Below are 18,788 nucleotides of genomic sequence, written 5' to 3'. Positions count from 1 at the left end.
AAAAAAACCCAACAACTTTAGGCTTAATTCAGCTCTAGAGCAGCTTGGGAGAAAGGACTGTCTGATCCACAGAAGAGATCTAAGCAACAATGGTCTGGCTGGTTAACTCTTGTGTCAGCACTCACTTCACAAAACACTCTATGGTCTAACTCAATTACTTCTTATACTTTATACTAAAGTACTTTATTAAACCTCTCTTCCTACCAAACATACAATGCAGAGCTTTGTGTGTCGGGCTCTTAGGATTATTTCATTCTTTCAGCTCTAGTTCCCTGACTACAGAAGCCACACCAAGTCAGAGTTCATCTCTTCACCTTCACGGCTGAACACCACGGCCAAGTCCTCCTGCTTTTTCCAAAAACTGGCCAAACACTCTTCTTGCTCAACTCAAACCAGTTCTTCTGTTGAATTAACAGCGTTATCGCAGTGCTCTGCTGCCACACGAAGTCTGCCAAAAACCACCCTTACCCTGCAACGACTGTAACGCAGCCAGCTTGCTAACATACACAGTCACTAGAACCACACTGAGCCCTTCCTCTTTGGTTCCTAAATGAACAAGGAAACACACAGAAGTTTTGCTCCAAAATAAGACAAGTACTTTGATGCAAGTACTATGATACCCGTACCTTGATACCCAAAGGAAAAACATTGTGTAGGAGCACGTCGTTCAATACCCACCTTACTGCTATCAGCATCCTCAGCCACCAAAATGGCTTCATCTACTGTTTTTGTGATATTACCTACCAACTTTTCCCACCCCGCTCCCCATCTCGTACTCTCCACCGCTGGTGCACTGGCTCAGTAAGCTCCAGGCTAAACCTACACACGTATCCATGTCCAACTGCTCCTGAGGGCATCAGAAGCGAGAGGTCAGGGGGAAGAGACAACACATGCTGCACCTGACTCCTGCCTTCCCTGGAGGTGATCCTGCTGTGACAAGGCTGTGTGCATCCCTTCTCTGGGAGGTGCTGAAGGATTACCCAGTGTCTTCTATCTGCAGACCTTTCAACAAAAGACACTATTATAAGATTAAAACCTAGTTGAAGTAATTGTGTATGGAAATTCCTTTTATTAGGGCTGTGGATCGAGTCTTATCAGGTTTCAGCGGCTCAGAGAGCAGACTCTGGCAGCCAGGCATGTTTGTTAATCACTATTCCAGCTGCACCCGACTGGTTCTGCTCACCTGGTTTTTGTCATGCTGAAACAAGACACACCGCCATGTTCTGTGACAGATATTTTCGTTAGAGTAACACATTTCTCCTTCATCACTTAATATCAAGTGCTCAGCATAATTAAACTGGTTAACACAACACCTCTGCCATCCAGCACGCACAGATACCCCATTCACTACTCACGACACCAGAAAGCTGCAGCTTATTCCTGGCACAGGTCTCAAAAATGGAAAAAAAAAGCTGGATAAGCCACTAGAAGAGCGCCTGCTGCAGTCTACAGCCCAGAAGCAGCTATCCAAAATTTCAAGTCAATGCTTGAAACAGGGCAAAAAGCGTTACAACAGGCAAAGGACAATAAACAACAGGCAAGAATTTGACCAAACGGTGCAAACGTCATCACGGGGTTACGTTCCTACACCTGCTATAGAGCGCTGCGCTACTGCAGCTGACAGTCAAAGCAGCTCCAGGGAAGCCCTCCAGGTTGGGATTTTCAGGCAGGCTAGGGCATTCACACCAGCAACGACCACCTTTGTGGTGGTGTTCAGTGCCCAGCTTAAAAACTTGTCATCGCCAAGGTCTAACGCTTCCTGTACTAATACAGGTGAGCCAGCTGGTAGGTATATATACTGTGCCACAAGACAGAGAGCAAAGGGAGAGGAAACAGGGATAGAAACACGGAGAAAAACAGAAGAGGGGGTTGAGGAGAGCGAACACGCTGGCAGAAAGAAAAGGGATGGCCTGGCAAGCTGGCACGTTCCCTGACCTCAAACTTGACTGCCCAGATTGGTTCAGACACTTTGATTTTTTGCCTCAAGCTGTGATCACTAAGCATCAGTTCCTTCTCACGGAGGCTTAAACAGAGCACTGAAAACCCACCTGTCAAAGCCTGACATCCTTCTACCAGCATCTGAACACACAGCCGGCCTGACACACATTCCTCCTAGGTAACACCCAAATGCATTTTGAAATCTCAGCTGAACAGAACCTTCCCCTTACCAGCTTCCCTGTTCTAGCTCCTATTTTCCAAACTCTGAATGTCCTGGAGATGCTACTTACAAAAAAAAGACACAAAGAAAACACGCTGTTTGCTGAACTGCTCTGCAGTCAGTGTTATAATGTGCAACACAAAAACCTAAGAGAACACAGCCCAAGGGAGACAGAAGATGCTGCTTTTCTCAGGGTGCTTCAGCAAGCCTTCTCTCAACTAACAGGACAAGAGGAAACGGCCTCACATTGCACCAGGGAAGGTTTAGATTGAACATTAGGAAAAATTTCTTCACTTGCAAAGGGTTGTCGAGCATTGGAACAGGCTGCCCAGCGAAGCGGTTGAGTCACCATCCCTGCAGGTATTTAAAAGATGTGTAGCTGTGGTGCTTAGGGACATGGTTTAGTGGTGGGCTTGGCAGTGCTGGGTTAAAGGTCAGACTATGATCTTAAAGGTCTTCTCCAACCTAAATGATTCTATGACTAATAACTTCACAGAAGCACAGGAATTTCTCTTCTTTCTTTTCTTGTCCTCAGCACACTTACGAAAAGTCCAGTCTGGCTTCTTAGATGCCATTGTCACCATCATGTGTGGGGTTCAGCTGCTTTAAATGCCTTTTAAAGTCGGTTGTTCTCACTTCCAACGAGTTCCTCACTCTCTACTGCAGCTGAAATTTTAAGACGCTGGGAGGAACAGCACACACAACCTCACAGAACCCAGTGGGATTCAGTCTTAACAACCCCACAGAAGAGGAAGGCAACACAAGGCCATATAACAATCCTAGAGCTCATCCTGCAGAAGCTCCTACAGCCAAATCAAACCTGCCTGGTCTCAGGTCAGTACTGTGACAGGATGAAATTTGCAGTACCAGCTCAAATCGCTGCTGGCATCACATCAGATTGTCAGTGCCACACACTGTGCACCACTGCCCAGAGACTGGCCCCCCGGACCATCACACACGCACCTGCACAGAGTTGCATCCACCCCACACACCACCGACGGAACTCAATGCACAAAGTTCGTGTGTTTCAAGCTCACCAACACAAGCTTGGGCACCCTCACTCCATCCAGACCCAAAAACCAGATACACGCCCTCAGAGGTCTTTGAAACCTTATTCTTATAGGTTTAGGGCTGCAGGTGTCTGAACAATTAGCAAAATATCATAGACGCTCTAAGCATCGTTCTTGCTTCAAGTTTTTTTCATTCTCTTGGTCAAAGGAGAATGATGCACGCACCCATGGATGCAGAGAGAGATTAAACCCCTCAATCAGCCACCAAGTTAGCTCAAAACCACAGCCTTCTCCCAGGCATCTCCTGTACGGACTGACAGCCCTATTCAAATCGGCCCATCATAATTCCGGAGTAAATGAAAACCAAACGCCAAAACGAGCACTCATTTTCTGATGTTTATTGGCTGAGGTAATGGCTCCCAGCAAAAAAACATCGCTTTCACAGGGCAGAGCACACTGTTTATAATGCAAGCTTTTGAAGTCCAGCAAGAAAAAAAAAAAATAAAGAGGGTTTTGTTGTTTTGTGTGTAGGGTTTCCCCCCCGCCTCTTCTTTTTTCTGAACGATGTGATACAAACCAGCTTGATACACAAATTAGAGGTGATCTCATCAGTCCATTAGCCCAACTAAAGCAAGACCATCACTTGCGAGGGGATGTGCTGGCTAGATACTACTGATTGGCCTGCGAGGAGCATTAATATGGGGGTACAAATGCAGCCTTCATTACACAGGCAAGGCATGGCTCCCAGCTTTCAGTCTGCTGCAAACAGTTGCACTGTATTGAAAAGTGGGATTTTAGAGCAGCGTCTCACACTTACCGCTCTAGTATTTAGGCAGAGACTATGGCTAGTCCTGCCACCTCTCTTGATAGAAGGAAATGACCTACAGACATCATATGCATCGCTGATTCACACGAAACAGATGCCTTGTACAGAGCGTCAGCCCCTGAAAGGAGGGGAGGAAAAGCACTTGAAAATTCAGTAAGAATAGTAAAATGTGGTTTAGAAGCTTTCGCCTTTCATTTCTCATAAACTAGAACTCCATCACATCTTTCCACCAAGTTTCTTTTGATTTCTTTGTTGTAGAACGAATAATGCTTGAAAGCTAACAAAGTCTCACTTCTAAGATGTTTCTGTTTTCAATCGAGCAGCAGAACTATTTATTTTCCTAGCCAGCGATGGAATTAAACAATTTGTCTTTGAAAACTCTATAAGCCTTCACCCTGACAAGCCCCCCATCTGCTTTTCAGATTAAGGTACTTTGATTTTTACCAGCTAAAGGTTTATGAACTGCTGTATAAACCCAATTACTCTCATAGTAAATTATTTAAAGCTTACATGTTATTTTTTAAATTTTTCCCCAAGGAGTACTCTGGAGATTCGGAAAAGGAAAGGCTCACTGGGGCATTTTGAATTAAAAATGCATAACAGGGAAAACCGTGGAGCTTCCAGAAACACAGAATAAAAAAACCCCTCAACATAGTTAAGTGAGGATGAGACACACCCCAGGAGAGACTTTCCAGGGTAGGACTGTTAAAAAAATGAAAAAAAAAAAAATGAAAAAAAGCAAGCAGCTTCATTTCAGAGAGAGGGAGTTCTTTAAAAACAGATTAAGTTTCATCTGAGGTAGTATTTATTCCTTAGCTGGTCTCTGCCGCACTTCCCGATTGAAAACAGGGACAGGAGAGATCTTGGTGTACTTGCTTTGGATGTCATCAGCAAAAAACACACAGTGGACAGGGTTTCATTTAACAGGAAAGCTGCCCTTCGTGCTCGCCGTCTCTGTTCTAGTGTGTCCACAAAGGGATGGAGTACCGCAGGAGTGAACAGGGCAGGCTGGAGTCCCAGGTGGGACAACGAGGGATGCCACAAGGAGCACAGGACAAGAAGAACTGAGCCCACTACTGCTTCTCCAAACGGACTGAGCCAGAAGAAGAAACACACCCTGGCAATAATCACAATATAACACTAGCAGGAGCTAATTCATTTTCTGGTCACCAGTTCTGGGACAATTCACGTTGCCCACAGAAAGGGGCAGGGCAGGCAGGGTGGCAGCAGCTCTCCTTATAGATCAATTCCTGAGCCTAAATCTGCCATTCTCTGGAGCAACTCTTCTCCACTGGGGCACAGGAATAAGCACAAAACCTCTCATTTGTAGTCACAGTAGAAAGACTACTGCAGGGATGGTATTTGCTTTGCTACGGTATGATACGGTATTATTTGGAGACCACTAGCAATGCACCTTCCTCTTCTGCTATACATCAAAAGCTAAGGGAAGATCCCCAGATTCAATTACTACATTCTTAGTTTTAGGACAGCGAGTAACTGTTCCTATAAATTAATATTTGTCATATGCAAACTGTTAAAGACAGTCGTAGCCCTAGGCAAGTTAACAGGAGTGACCAGAAGTTTACAAGAAGTGTCCCTTCAGGACGTGACCAAACCGGGGCACACAAAGGGGAGGCAGGGGAACACCCCACTTTTAAAGAGCTGGCATTCACAGCGATTCGTTCTGCGCCGTTCTCTTCCTGGTACGTTTTGCCATTTATGCACTCAAGCACAAAAACGTGTGTTAAAACAGCATCGCAGCAACACTGAGCGATTCACTCGAGATGTCTGGTCTGCATGTGCCTGCAGTGCAAAAGACTGACTTACGTGACCAGCAGCACCAATTTCCAGCATTCCAGCCTACCAGTTACTCTCCCTTCTGCCACCAGTACAGCACAGCTACACAGCAGCCAGGTGAAATTACTTCGTTATTTAGATTAATTCATCAGGGAAGAGCAGGCAACAGTACTAACTCCCACAAGCTAAATCAAACCGATGCTTTCCTTCAGAGCTGGTGACTTCCCTGAAGCTCAGCAGGGCTGACTCCAGAGGCTCCGTGCCACGTCCCACGCGGCGTTAGAGGAATGCCGGGGAAAGCACGCAGCTCGGACAGCACAGGGACTAGACCTTCAGCCACAGAATGAGAAAGAGTTTCTCAAGAGCTCCTTGCTGCGAGACTGGCCCCTGCTGTCAGAGCAGCACGAACAGATTGCACTTGGGGGTGGTTACCCACCAAGCAGGCCCCGGACAAGGAGGACCGAGGTGCTGGGCTGCCTAGGCGCAGCTCGCCTGGGGACAGGCAGCACCGCCTGCCAGCACAGCCAGGCCACGCCGCCTGGCTGCGCCCAGCCAAGCTGCCTCGGGGAGGGGGATGAGGAGCGCTGCCTCCAAAGATGCATCCCTGGTGCCCGTCTGCAAAGCAAAGCAAGAAGGAATTTTCAAAGCTGTCAGTTTTCTCAGGTAAAGCTCTGGCACACGGGTATGAAAGAGCGGGTAGGGGGGAGTTACAGCTCAGAGGGAGGTCTGAACAGCGGCTGAAGACTGCAGTGAGCTGCGAGCCGCAGAGATGCACTCCATCGCACTGAGATGGCACCAAAGCCAGGCAGCTTCCACCCCTCCACAGCTGCCCGTCAGAAAGGTTCAGAGGAAGAGTGCAGAGCTCACTTTGCATCTCCTCTATATGGTTATCGCCTACCAAAGACAAGACACGCTGCACAGCACCTAGCTCTTTCAGGGTGGTGTCTAGAGAACGACAAAAAAAAAACAGGAGAACTGTTTAAAAGACCTCGAGAGCACAAGAAACCCCAGAGAGCACAACCAGAGCTCGCTGCACTTTGGCTGCACTGCACCCTCCCACCAGCCGCAGCTTCTCCCCATTTCGGTCCTTCCCCTGCTGCCTCCAGATGCACCACACCTCAGCTCAGCTGCTGCGAGGACACAGCTCCAGCCCCTTTTAGCACCCAAATTCTGGCCTTCATCCGAGTGAAACTGAGCCCATCATTCCACACTGATACACCTTTTCTCCTCTCCTTGCAAGCATTTTTTTTTTCCATTTTTGAAAAATGGGAGTATTTTGGTACACTTGGTACACTTTCTCCTTCAATTCACCTATACCTTCTATATATCCCTTTGTTTCATATCTCCCATCACTAGTGGGAGTCAGGCCCCATGGATTTAGCATACTAACAGAATTTTTAGTGCTTGTCCAGGCTAGGAAGGGAGTTGAGGGCACTTCAGCCTCTGACCCCAGCACAGATCCACTCCAGATTAGACCTGTTTTGTTGCCCGGATTACTTTCCAACTCCTAGTCTTATTGAGGCCAAGGACATCGATGCTGGTCTGTAATACTGGGTCACGGACTTTTAGGACTGATGTATTCGTGTCAGCTTTCAAAATTTCAGCAGAACACTGTGCATACTTATCACACTTTTAATAAAAACCATGATGTAATATGTCTCCCAGAGCAGTTGCAGACCTCCTGCCAGGGCACTGCAGAGAACCAGCGCTCTGCCTACGCTTGTGCCATTTGAGTTCCATTAATCTTGTATTTTCAGCAATACTGTGTTCAAGAGAGATCATATCATTAGGCTCTTCCCCAGCTATGATTATCACTTGAAACTCTGAACAAACAGAAGCCTGTCTCCTGGTCTGGTTCATCAGTACTTCTATGTAAAATGCTGACAATCTGCACAGTAAAGGGGTTGGTTTGGTTTTAATTAAAGACTGAAATGGCCATTGGTTATGCTTCTATTGGCCACCCAGGATTCAAGGGATTGATCAGCCTCTCCACAACGGGGCCTCTGCAGGTTTGCATCGAGCCCTGCGGCTCCCCAGGCTGGGCAGAGCCGGTGCTTGCCCTCCTGCACACCACCAGCACCAAATATTGCTGTACCTTCAACCGCTTCAGAGGTTTCTTTTCACTTCAGCATCTACTGCTAAAGCTCCCATCTTTTTCAAAGCTCCTCCCAACACAGCTTACAGTCCCAATACTCTCTCCTCTCTTCAGATTCCTCTGTCTTGCACTATAGTTTACCACAGGTAAAAACTATATCTAGTATTCAAAAACATACTTTGCAATATAAAACTATACAAGCAACTCTGTAACGCAAGCATCATGATCTTGATGCCAAATATGTCTCTAGTTTCTTGCACCTGCAATGACCAAGTCTGGCCCCTCTATCAACTGAACTTCCTCTCAAACCCCCAACTAGTTCTGGGAGGTCCTGCCCATGCCTCCCTTTTGTCTGCTCTGCTCACGGGAGTGTTTTAGGAAGTCTGAAAAAAAAAAAAAATAAAAAATCCCTGCCATGGCAGCATCAAGCTATCAACATAACGACAAGCCTAGTCTGTTTATGAAAGGGCTACGCTGGAAAACAGCCCCTGGAAGAAGGCGTTACGCTGCAGAGCCCGGCTCTGTACAGCCCAGGACACAGCGCTTCTCAGGGGCTTATTAGGAGGACTGAAAACTGCAATTCTTGATTACAAAGCCAAGCCCATCTATCAGCAGTTAAATATTCGAAAAAACAACTGATACAGACTATGAGGAAGAAAAAACACTCCAAATGTTCTGAAAAAGGCTTTTGAGCTCATAACTTAGAAGAGATTTGAAAATTGGAGTATCTACAACAGTTTGGTTTAGCCACCTAATAATCTTAACAAAACATTTTAAATAAGCCCTGTCTTAGCTAGGAAGGGTATAGGGAACCATAGGGAACGTTCATCCACTGGAGGCTAAAGGTGCCTTACAGAAAAGCTGACTCTTCAGTGCTGCTGCTCAGCAGGAGCACTCCGGGAGCGGTCACAGCACCTCCACAGCACCACCGGCCGGAGGCAGCGACTGGGGGAAGGACCACGCGCACGAGGGCCACGCAGACACTGCTCCAGGCACAACACAGAGCCACTAGAAGAGACATGCTTGAAAAAATTAAAATGTTAAGAACAAAAACAAGAGGAAACAGGTAATGAAAGTATCAGAGAGACGGCAAATTGAGAGGAGTCTCCCTTTTCTTCTAATGTAGCTGTTGTTGTTTTCCTCTTTGGAAAAGAGCAGGAAAGTCATGCCCTTATGCAAGATGTTTTAATTCACATTATCATTCTGACATCTCATTCACAGGCCCACCAAAACAACCCAGGGAAAAGGTCAGACACTGTGTAATAGCTATACATTAGGCGGCAATGAAAAACAAGAAACATCCCACACTGAGGACACGCTAATGGCTCTTCCGAGTCAACACATACCTAATTCACTTTTTAAGACTTTAAGTTGCAAATTTTTAGCTTTCACAGCACAAATAGCCACAAGAAAGCTACCCGAAACCCCAATTTGCCAAGTCAGGATTATTTGATATGAAGGTCACTTCCTCCAGCCCCAGGCAAACAGCTTTAAACCCTTTAACAGACAGAAGTAAAAAGTACAAGGAATACTTTTATCGATTTTAGAATACGAGAGACAGGTCAAATACCGAGTGCACAAAAATAATTCACGCTTCCTGAAGAACATAAAACCACTAAATACTCAGAAATGCCCTGGGCTGGCATCAGTGGGGTGCAACAGTTAATTTATTAAGGCAGATTAATGCATCCACAAAACCTACAGCGTTAAGACAATTTTGACCTCTCTAGATTGGCTGCCAATATGATATAGGTCTAAAAGAAATTACCCTTTTCTGCTACGACAGAACAATAAATTGGCTTCCTCAAATACAGTGGTTAAAGAATCCAAGTTCCTGACCTTGAATGTTTTACTGGTAGTATGCTGTGCTGTAGGGAACAATCACGATGACATTTGCTGAAATGTGTGGGATTTATGATATAATAGGTTGCACACATGTGCCAAAAGAGAAAAAAACCCTCTTAAATTCAAACAAATCAAGATTAATTAGCTATTAAAACAGCCAAGAGAACTCAGTGCAGTACAGGTGGTACAACAAACCATCTCACTTTCTGTACACGGTGACTGCAGTTATTTCTGAGGTCATGTCGTACGTGTATCTTCGATCGCACTCTCACTGGGAAAAGCAAAAATTGCCGCTCCTTTGTAAACCCCTGCTCTTTGTAATTCTGCAGGTTTGCGCTTTCATAATCAAACATTGCGCAGTCCTTTTATAGGAAGTCCCACTAAGCCCACAGGAAAATCCCATATTGTCTGGCTTTGATCATCAAGACAGACTGAAAATTAACTCTGGTATTTCTACAGTGATCCTCGTATTAAGGGAGGGGACATGCCTCACACGCTCACCTCTCCGCCCTCTCACTTCGATTCACTCTATCCGTTCCCCCCTTTCATCCAGCCCGGTGACTTCTTGTTTTATTGCTGCTAATTGCAATTACAGGTGTTCAGAAACCAACAGCTTGACAGATGCCTCATACCTCAAATGCCATCCCGCAGCCCGGCGCTTTGCTGCGGACCATGCCTCTCCAGCAGCACCGAGCAGGCTTCGCGATCACAAAGCAAACATTCTTCCGAAATCACAGCAGCCTGACTTCTTTTTTTTTTTCCTTCCTACTGCCCCAGGAATGCGAACAAGCTGTTAATACCCTGCAATCTGCTCGGTTTCCCTCTTAATCCTCATTTTAACCAAGCCTCTCCTTGCAGGAGATCATATCAATATGTCCCGAGCAGTCAAACAATGCGGAAAAGAGCCAGTGTTATTGTGAGCCTGAGGTGGAACGACTCGATTCCCAGCAGGAGATCAATTTGTACAAGGAACCAGAGAGTTCTTCTCTAGCAAGGGTAACCACTTCAGATGAGCCAGACTCCCTGCGACAGCAAACGTCCTCGCTGGGATATGGTCAGCCAGCAAAAGCTCCCATAGAAAGGCTGCCGTTCCCCTTCCGCAGGTCAGGAGAGCGAGGCACGCACACCTCCGCTCCTGCACTGGTCTCCAGCCAAGACACCTTTACACACCTTTTCACATCCCGTGGGCACCTCTCGACTCTGATCAGGGACCATGTCGTGGCAAGAGATGTCTTGCAGCCGTGGTCTTTGCCCACATTAACCAGCAGCCTGGAAGCGTGAAGGGCATCCCTCCTTCCAGGTACCTTTGCTCCAAGTTCATTATTCTGCAACACGGTAAACTACCCATTAAGTTTATTTTAAATAAGCTCTCAGTTCCCCACTGACTAGACAGTTAAATTCAAAGGCATTTCCAGCACCGACGGCCATGCTTCCGCAGGGCTCCATGCCCTTTGGCTTGCTGCACGCAGCCCAAATGTAGCATCCAAGAAAATCAACAGAGACCAACTCTCTGGCGTTACATGTTTGCCATAGTACCCTTTTGTTACGTTACCCCATCCTGGGAAAACTGAAGTTATTGACAAAAAATTAACATGAAAATAATTAGAGAGCAGATTGACTTGTTGGAGAGGCAAGGAGGACCAGCTGATGCAGGGCCACTTGGGTACCAAATCAGTAAAAGCTGAGGAAGAGAAAGTCCCTCCTCTCCAGGCTTTTGGAAGTCTCCTTTAATACGTACTTAACTCTTTTCATTCAGCTGTTTACAGGATATTTCAGCTATTTGTTAAAGACTCAACATCTTCCGCCACTTAACCGGAGAGTGGAAAATCTGCTTTATCCACTCTTGTAGGTACCAAAGTACCACCCTGAGCAAACTAGGGCTTGATTTACACAGGAAAATAGCTGCTCAGCACAAGCCTCCCTCGTGAACACCCTGATCTCAGCTAAGAATATTGACAGACAAAATTAGCACAGAAAAGCTTTAAATCCTCAGCAAAAACTGATTTCAGTAAAGGCTTCCCTGTTTAGGGAAATGGGAAGGGGATGCAGTCAAACCAATACCACTCCATCACCTGAGTATTTTCAAAACATACTCTCATTGCTTTTCATTTTCCAAAAATACAACCAACAAAGCGACGGAGAATTCCTCGTTACTCAGTGTGACTGCTGAGGAGACTGATGGAGAACAGCGATACGGCGGTACCTATACACTGGGATTACGACGTTGTTACTCTCGGAATTGACGGACACGTTAATTGGAGACAGCTGCAAGGAAAAATATCCTAACGACATGATTCATTAGTTTTCATAGATAATTACATCTGCTCATGGCCTCACAGTGAATCATTCATTTAGGGAATTTTTGGGGTATTAAATTTAAATGCAGTAATCAGATTTGTTAATCTGTGGGACAAGGCAAACCAAACAAAATTCTATTCAGGGAATTGTTTATACTTTCAACATTGACATTAATTCAGCAGCAGGAAAAAATTAGCAGCATAATGCATGCTCACGTAGGTTAAAAATTATTAATGGCAATCTCCTTCACTCCCCCCCAGTGCTTGTAATGAGACTGTGCAGATTTCTTCAAGGCTGCCTGGACTGCAGGTTTTTTTCCCCTGGATGCATCTTTAAGCATTACACAAGCTAGTGGCCTTTTTTAAAAACAGAGATTTTTTTTGATAGAATGAAAGCATTAAAATAACTGCTACTTGGTTTTGCCACTCCATAGACTCAAAATACAGCTGCTTTTTCATTGTTATTTTAGTATATGTTTAAAAAGTAAGTTTTAAACATGGTTTAGCTGTTTTTATTACTCTGAAGTAGCAGCACATATTCTCAGATAGAAACCCTAGAAAAACTTGCAGATCCAGGCCAGTTTCCTTTCCATCAAGTCACAAACTCTTCAGTAAACTGAACTCCACCTTAAAAACAGATAGTTTTTGCTTATTTCTCCTGGAAGCTACTCTGGAATTTCCTCTCAGTTTAAAAAAAAAAAAAAAAAAAAAAAAGTAATTTTCTTGTTTGTACTATTTATGAGCAATTTATTCCCATTTTTTCTTGAACCAATAGTCTTCTTCAGCTTCAACAGTTCTTGTTCCTCCCCGATATTTTACTGCCAAAAGACGAAGAGAAAGCAAGCCGTATCTCCTACCCATCCACATCTGGCCAGACTACACCACCGAAACATCAGCACCTCTCTCCATGCTAGAAGCCTTCCATTGTCCTCCACAGCCTTCACTTCTTCTCTGGGCCAACTTCTCCTCAAATCCCCTTTTCTGGAGCAAGAATCTGATATTTAAAAGACACTTTTTCACCAAGCTGTACCGAGGTGCAGTGACTCCACCTGCCACGGCAGCCCCAAGCACACCTGTCACCTGCTCCACCTTACACTGATCCTCTCCCCACCAAACCAGTAAATATCTGGGTGGATCTGGGACAAGCTGAGGACACAGTCAGTCAACTGCTGCAGCTCACTGCACCAAAGATAAACTCAGGGCTTCATCCTCACAACTACATTTTAAGAACTCCATGATCATCACACGATGATCTGAACCACAATGAGAAAAATACGAAGGATCAGGCAAGAGGCACCTCACGGCATATCAAAGAATCCCGCAGACTTCTAGCAAACTAACTCCATACAGCTTCCAGAAAAGAGCAGCCAAGGTTCACAAGCACTGTAACAGGGGAAATACCATTTTCTGGGGTCAAGAAACAAAAAGAAAGGTAGAGCACCCTGCCCAAAGACATCAAGTAAGTCCTTGGGCAAGCCAAGAATGAAAGTCCCAAGTTCCAACGACCAACTTTTCAATAGCAGCCACAAACGGCATTGTTCCAAGGTATATGGGAGAGCGCACCCTTGATACCACAGCTTGGATTTCTCTAAATCCATGTGCTACTGCTGAGCATCAGAAATTATTGTGCAACTCGATATCTCCTGCTTTGGTGAAGCTGCACCTACGCAGTCGTATTTTTCCTCGTTGAGGTTTGGAGGACAGGGGGTTGCTCCACAGAGGCTGGAACAAATTATTATTTCCCTGAGAATTATTATTTTAAGAGAAAGAACCAAAGAAGTTAAAAGGTAAGCCAACAGCTTCTATTTTCTTTTAGTTAAGCATCTGACAACACACAGTATGTTTTATTCAGGATCTAGGCCCAAACACTACACGGTGATAAGCTCCTCGTTAGGCACACACTGTTACTGGAAAGCATCCCGGGCTCCATGATAAGGTCCCAATTTTTGCAATACCTACAAGCTTAACGCCCATGTCACAGCCGTGACTTTGAGAAAGACCTTCCCCAAAGAACGGCATCTGAGGTCTCTGCTCACCTCTCACGAAAACATGCTGTTCAGCTTTAGCTAGTGCAGCACCACTTGTTTGTGTAACTGGAGAAGTGTCAAGCTCTCTCTTCCAGTGATTTAAACTCCTCCAGTGTTAGAAGAAAAACAAAGAACAAAGATGCTGAAATATCCATCATCTCGCACAGCGCCCACGGGGAGTAGCTGGAGGAATGCAGCGCGCCGTGATCCGCTGGCCCCGCTTCCAGGTTACCGCCTGCTCGGCGCACGCAGACTCCCTTTCCTGTGCATACGGAGAGGACTCCGCAAAGAATTCACCTCGTCGGCTCTTCCAGACCATCCAGGGCTCAGTATCCCCAGGATAAGCTGCCACGGACCACTTGGTGCCGGTACCACGCCTGGTGCCGTACGGCCGCAGCGGGCTCCTGGACCTCAGCTCGCAGGCTGCACAGGCGACTCGCGCTGCTGTGCAGCAGGCAGATGCACGCCTGTATTGTTCTTGTAACAAATTCAACAACTTGAAAACAGCAAACCTAAGAGCTGTTTGCTAGCAAGGGCTTTGGTTACCAAGTGCAGAAACCTGCATAAGACCTTTTTCTCTCGTTCTCCGAATTTGGAGATCATACGCACAGATTTCACTAATACTGCCAACTACACAGATGCCAAGAAGGGAACTCATTTCCAGTAAAATTTAAGATACCAACTTCCTTTCTCAGTAAGTGAGAGGGAAGTACAAGTGGGGAGATAACTAAAATAAATTAGATGAATTCAAGAGAAACAGGGTAGCAAGCACACTAAGTGGGGCCAAGCAGGGGTCAAACACTGTCCTCAGTAACCCCAGCACAGAAAGGCCGTGCTAAGCACAGAAACAGTTTCAGGATGGCTGTTCCAAGAAAATGCAGGCACAACCACCCAGTGCTCAGTGTCCCTGCCAGCAAGGGGCAGGAAACGACTACACATCTCTTGGTCAACGACTCCTACTCCCCATCACACTCAGCTGAGAGCAGTTTAAATGAGAAGACAGAGATGCAGAATATCAGTCCTCCCCTTATTTACTTTATTGCATTTTCTCATTGGAGAAGAGTCCATCAGCAACAGTCAGAAGTCAGCTTAAGGGAAAAAACAAAACACTCGAGGCCATTTTCAGGAGCAAGAGAATCAAAGGAGCACAGTCACGCTTCTGGAGGAGCTGAGCCACAGCACTAGGGAGAGATACGAGTGTTACAGCAACGCCAAAACTTTGGCTCAGCCTTGCAAAACACACCCAAGGTGCATTAAGTGTGTCTCATTGCTGGGATGAAGAAGGAGACCAGGAGACAGGTACCCTGCTCCCAGGGTAAGACCGGAGAGGAGAGACTTTTCACTACCAAGTAGCTGGACACGCTCAACCTGCTGAGGCTTCTCCGCTATGCAGCACTGCGGCTGGGAAAACACTTTCATCTCCTCCTCCCCCCCCGACTGCGCTGTAACTTTTTTTTTTTTTTTAAACAGTTGGGCAATTGTTTTAAGGAGAAGCCTAGGAAGGGAAAAACATGTTCTTCTGAAACAGCATCACTGCCAGGCACAGGACTGCAGGATCATCAAACCTGCAGCCACTTGCTGACCCCCTGCTTAAAAAGCACCTCAGAAATAACATATACGTATTATTTCAGGCAATATTAAAAGCAAGAAGAAAAGCAGTGCCTTTTTTTATAAGGGATAAAATATACCTTTTGATTCCTGACTCTCCTCTCTAAATGGTTTATTCCATGCTTCTCTCCCACATGGAAAGGATGAAGAATTATTGGGGAGGGTAGTGGTTCAGGACAGTTTAAGTGTGCATGAAACGGCTGTTCGCTCTCAGCACGCCACTTGTGCTCCAGCGAGATCACCGCAAACCCAGGACACCACTCATTTGTTCAACAAAGTTTCATGAATTCCAGCTGGAGACTCCTTTTTTTTTCCCCCTCAGGGCCAAAGGGAAACTTACTGATATTCTTCATGTTTAAGATGTGGGGAAAGGCACACAGGAACATGGAAACCTATTAAATTGTTGGATTGCTCTTCCCCCACTCCTCCTTTTTTCCCCAGAAGAAGTGAGTCCTCAAATCCCCACAACAGATGAAAAAAGCAGACCGCACACAAGTAGCATCAGCGAGCACAGAATTCATTTACCCCTCTGGATTCCTGTTCACCATACAGAAGTTGCCACAGGCTCACGGCAGCAACCACCAGCTCAACTCCCAACTCCTTCAGCTGGCATTAAACAAAGATTTAGTTTGGGGGTACAAGAACATCCTCTCCGGGAAGAAACACAAAACCAGACTGATGCACCAGTGATCACTACAGCACTAGTGACAGCTTTAGGCTGCAGTAGCAGCTAATCGGGTTCCAGCTTTGGGCAGAAACAGAAGCAGTGTCCGACGGCCAGTGTCAGCAGTGATATGTCTTCCTAATTTAACGAGGACCTTCTGAGCAAAGCTAAATTTGGAAATTCCAGCAGTTACCACCACCCCTTTGATCCGGAAACACCAGAGGATCTGATGGGGACTTTGGCAGAGCAGCGATGAACAACACGAAGTATCAAGGATGGCTGGGCAGGACTACAACTGTGCAGCCTCTGCAGCTTCTTTCCATATAATAAAAGTTCACGAGAACTACTAGAAAGCTTCCTCCCTTCCAAAAAAACAAATCTCTCGCTAAAGTCAACAGTGCCAGTCAGTTTAAGAAATGTTTTTATCCCAGAACTGAAGAATGGCTTTTCTGCTGTGTTTCAGTGACGTCAGCACGTTCAGATGACTTCAGGCAGACAAATTCTGCTGCTTTTAATGCCCAGCTGCTCTATTTAATCCTTGTTAAACCTGGCTTTCCCCTTCAAATTTCTTTAAACACAGTATCGGGAGATTTGTTTAAAACATATCCTGTATAAATGCTCCTGGCGACTCTGAGAGTGTTTTCCTAACTTCAGAGGATAAACCTTTCAGCTGCCACAATTTAACAGCGTGGACAACATTAACGAGTTGGATGGGAAGCCAGGCCACAGCACTCCCAAGGTCCCACACCACTGTCTGTATTCAAACAAGGACTATGGACGTGCTCTAACAGACCAAGCATCACCGAGTCCTGCAGAACAGCCAAGCACCTTCGATCCAACAGCCAGCCAGCAAATATTTACTAATTCATATCTACTAATTAAGTTCCTCTTAACCAGGGGGATATGTTAGCAGATGTCCCCTGGGACTTGTACAGTAGAACAGAAAACAGCTCCTGGGCATTTTGTGCATGAAACTCCATTTGCCTTCCTAGAGCGGTGACTCCTGCAGCTGCCAGACAGTCGGGGTCAGGTTCACGCCTGCATTTTGCCTTCAAATCATCCTTCAATTCAGTTTCACAAATACATAGAGATTTTTATGATAAAAAATAAACATAACCACCTTTTAAAGTACCAACCAGACAAAACTCTGTACACGTCCTAAATGATGTAATTCAGCTTGCTACCACACACAAGCTGAAAACAGCATGGAGTAGAGCAAGCCTGACACAGGCTCTCTTTAAAAGGTTCCCCAGCCCCCATATCAATGTTTTCTTCTCCGTTATTCACAAAAATCTGAAAGCTTCTCTTTCAGCAAGGCCCGAGGAACAATTACTACCTTCAGAACACAAACACAGAGACACAGACGCTCAGGAACCTGTAGCCTGAGCGCCACGCTAACAGCAACAGAAGGCAGGAAAGCTGAGAAACTCTCAGCTGAGGCTGGGCAACAGTGTATGTCCCTCGGAAAACAGGGGAATCAGCACAGCCGTTTTGAGAATGGACAATTCGAGTTTCTAATGGGCTGGCACATCACTCTTCCTCCCAGGACAGCCTATTAGAAGGAGATCGCTCAGCCTTGAAAATTTTGTTTGAAACTCCATCACAGTTTCACTGTGACTACACAACAGAAAGCAGAGTGAGAAATTTGCCTTCTGCTTATAATATAGCTATAAAATTTCTTTTAAATTAGCTTTGATTATTATGTTTTCAATTTATGTTTGCTTCTGAGGGGTGCAAACTCCCACCACTTAACAAAACCTCTCTCGCCATTCTCTTCCAACATGAATTCCAGTTTGATAGAGCGCTGGTTAGGAAGCATACGGCAGATTTGTGTTTCATTTCCATTTCAAAAAGTTCCCTTGTGCTAAGAAGGGAAGCAGAAACGTGCCTCTTCAACATCTAACTGCCATGTGGGAAGACAGATCGCAAGGTATTTGTTCCTGAACACTGACATGGGTCAGTGCAAAGGTGGACTAAATAGACTGGTTCCCTTTCTTGACACCTTGCCTCAAAGATAAAATCCGTTTCCAGAGTTAAGGGAAGATGGAATGGATCCCCGACTCAGATGTCAGTGTCTCCCAATTTCCTTCTGGCTTTTAGAATAGCCCTGCAGGTGAGAAGGTGATGCAGCATTATGAAAACCGACCCCTAGATTCTCCAAGCCTGCCTATGGTCCTGCCACGCAGCAAAGCTGTGGTTAGCAGCCCTCAGGGGTCACGTGCTGTTCGGTGGCCAGAAGCAGCAATGCCACGCTGGCGACTCACGCTTTAACTATGATTACCACTGCTAGAAAGCCAGACTGGAACTAGTAAGCAAAAAAATATGAGAGAGGGTAAGAGAAGACCAAACTGCCATCGCTCCCCCCACTCCAACATTTCTAATCATGCTTTTGGGAAAATACAAAGGAGGAGGATATAGCGCCAAGGAGCCCCTTTCCCAGAGAAGGCTGGAGGCCCCAGAA

General features: G+C 45.8%; 1 protein-coding gene across 2 annotated transcripts in view; it reads right to left on the bottom strand.

Moving 5' to 3' along the window:
* Positions 1-18,788, bottom strand: part of STX8 (syntaxin 8) — a 107,174-nt gene that overhangs the window by 56,218 nt on the left and 32,168 nt on the right. The window lies entirely within an intron of this gene.

This window comes from Leptosomus discolor, chromosome 15, assembly GCF_034619465.1.
Source record: "Leptosomus discolor isolate bLepDis1 chromosome 15, bLepDis1.hap2, whole genome shotgun sequence".
Taxonomy (NCBI): domain Eukaryota; kingdom Metazoa; phylum Chordata; class Aves; order Leptosomiformes; family Leptosomidae; genus Leptosomus; species Leptosomus discolor.
Note: the sequence above shows the minus strand (reverse complement) of the source record. Positions and strands in the feature narration are given on the sequence as shown.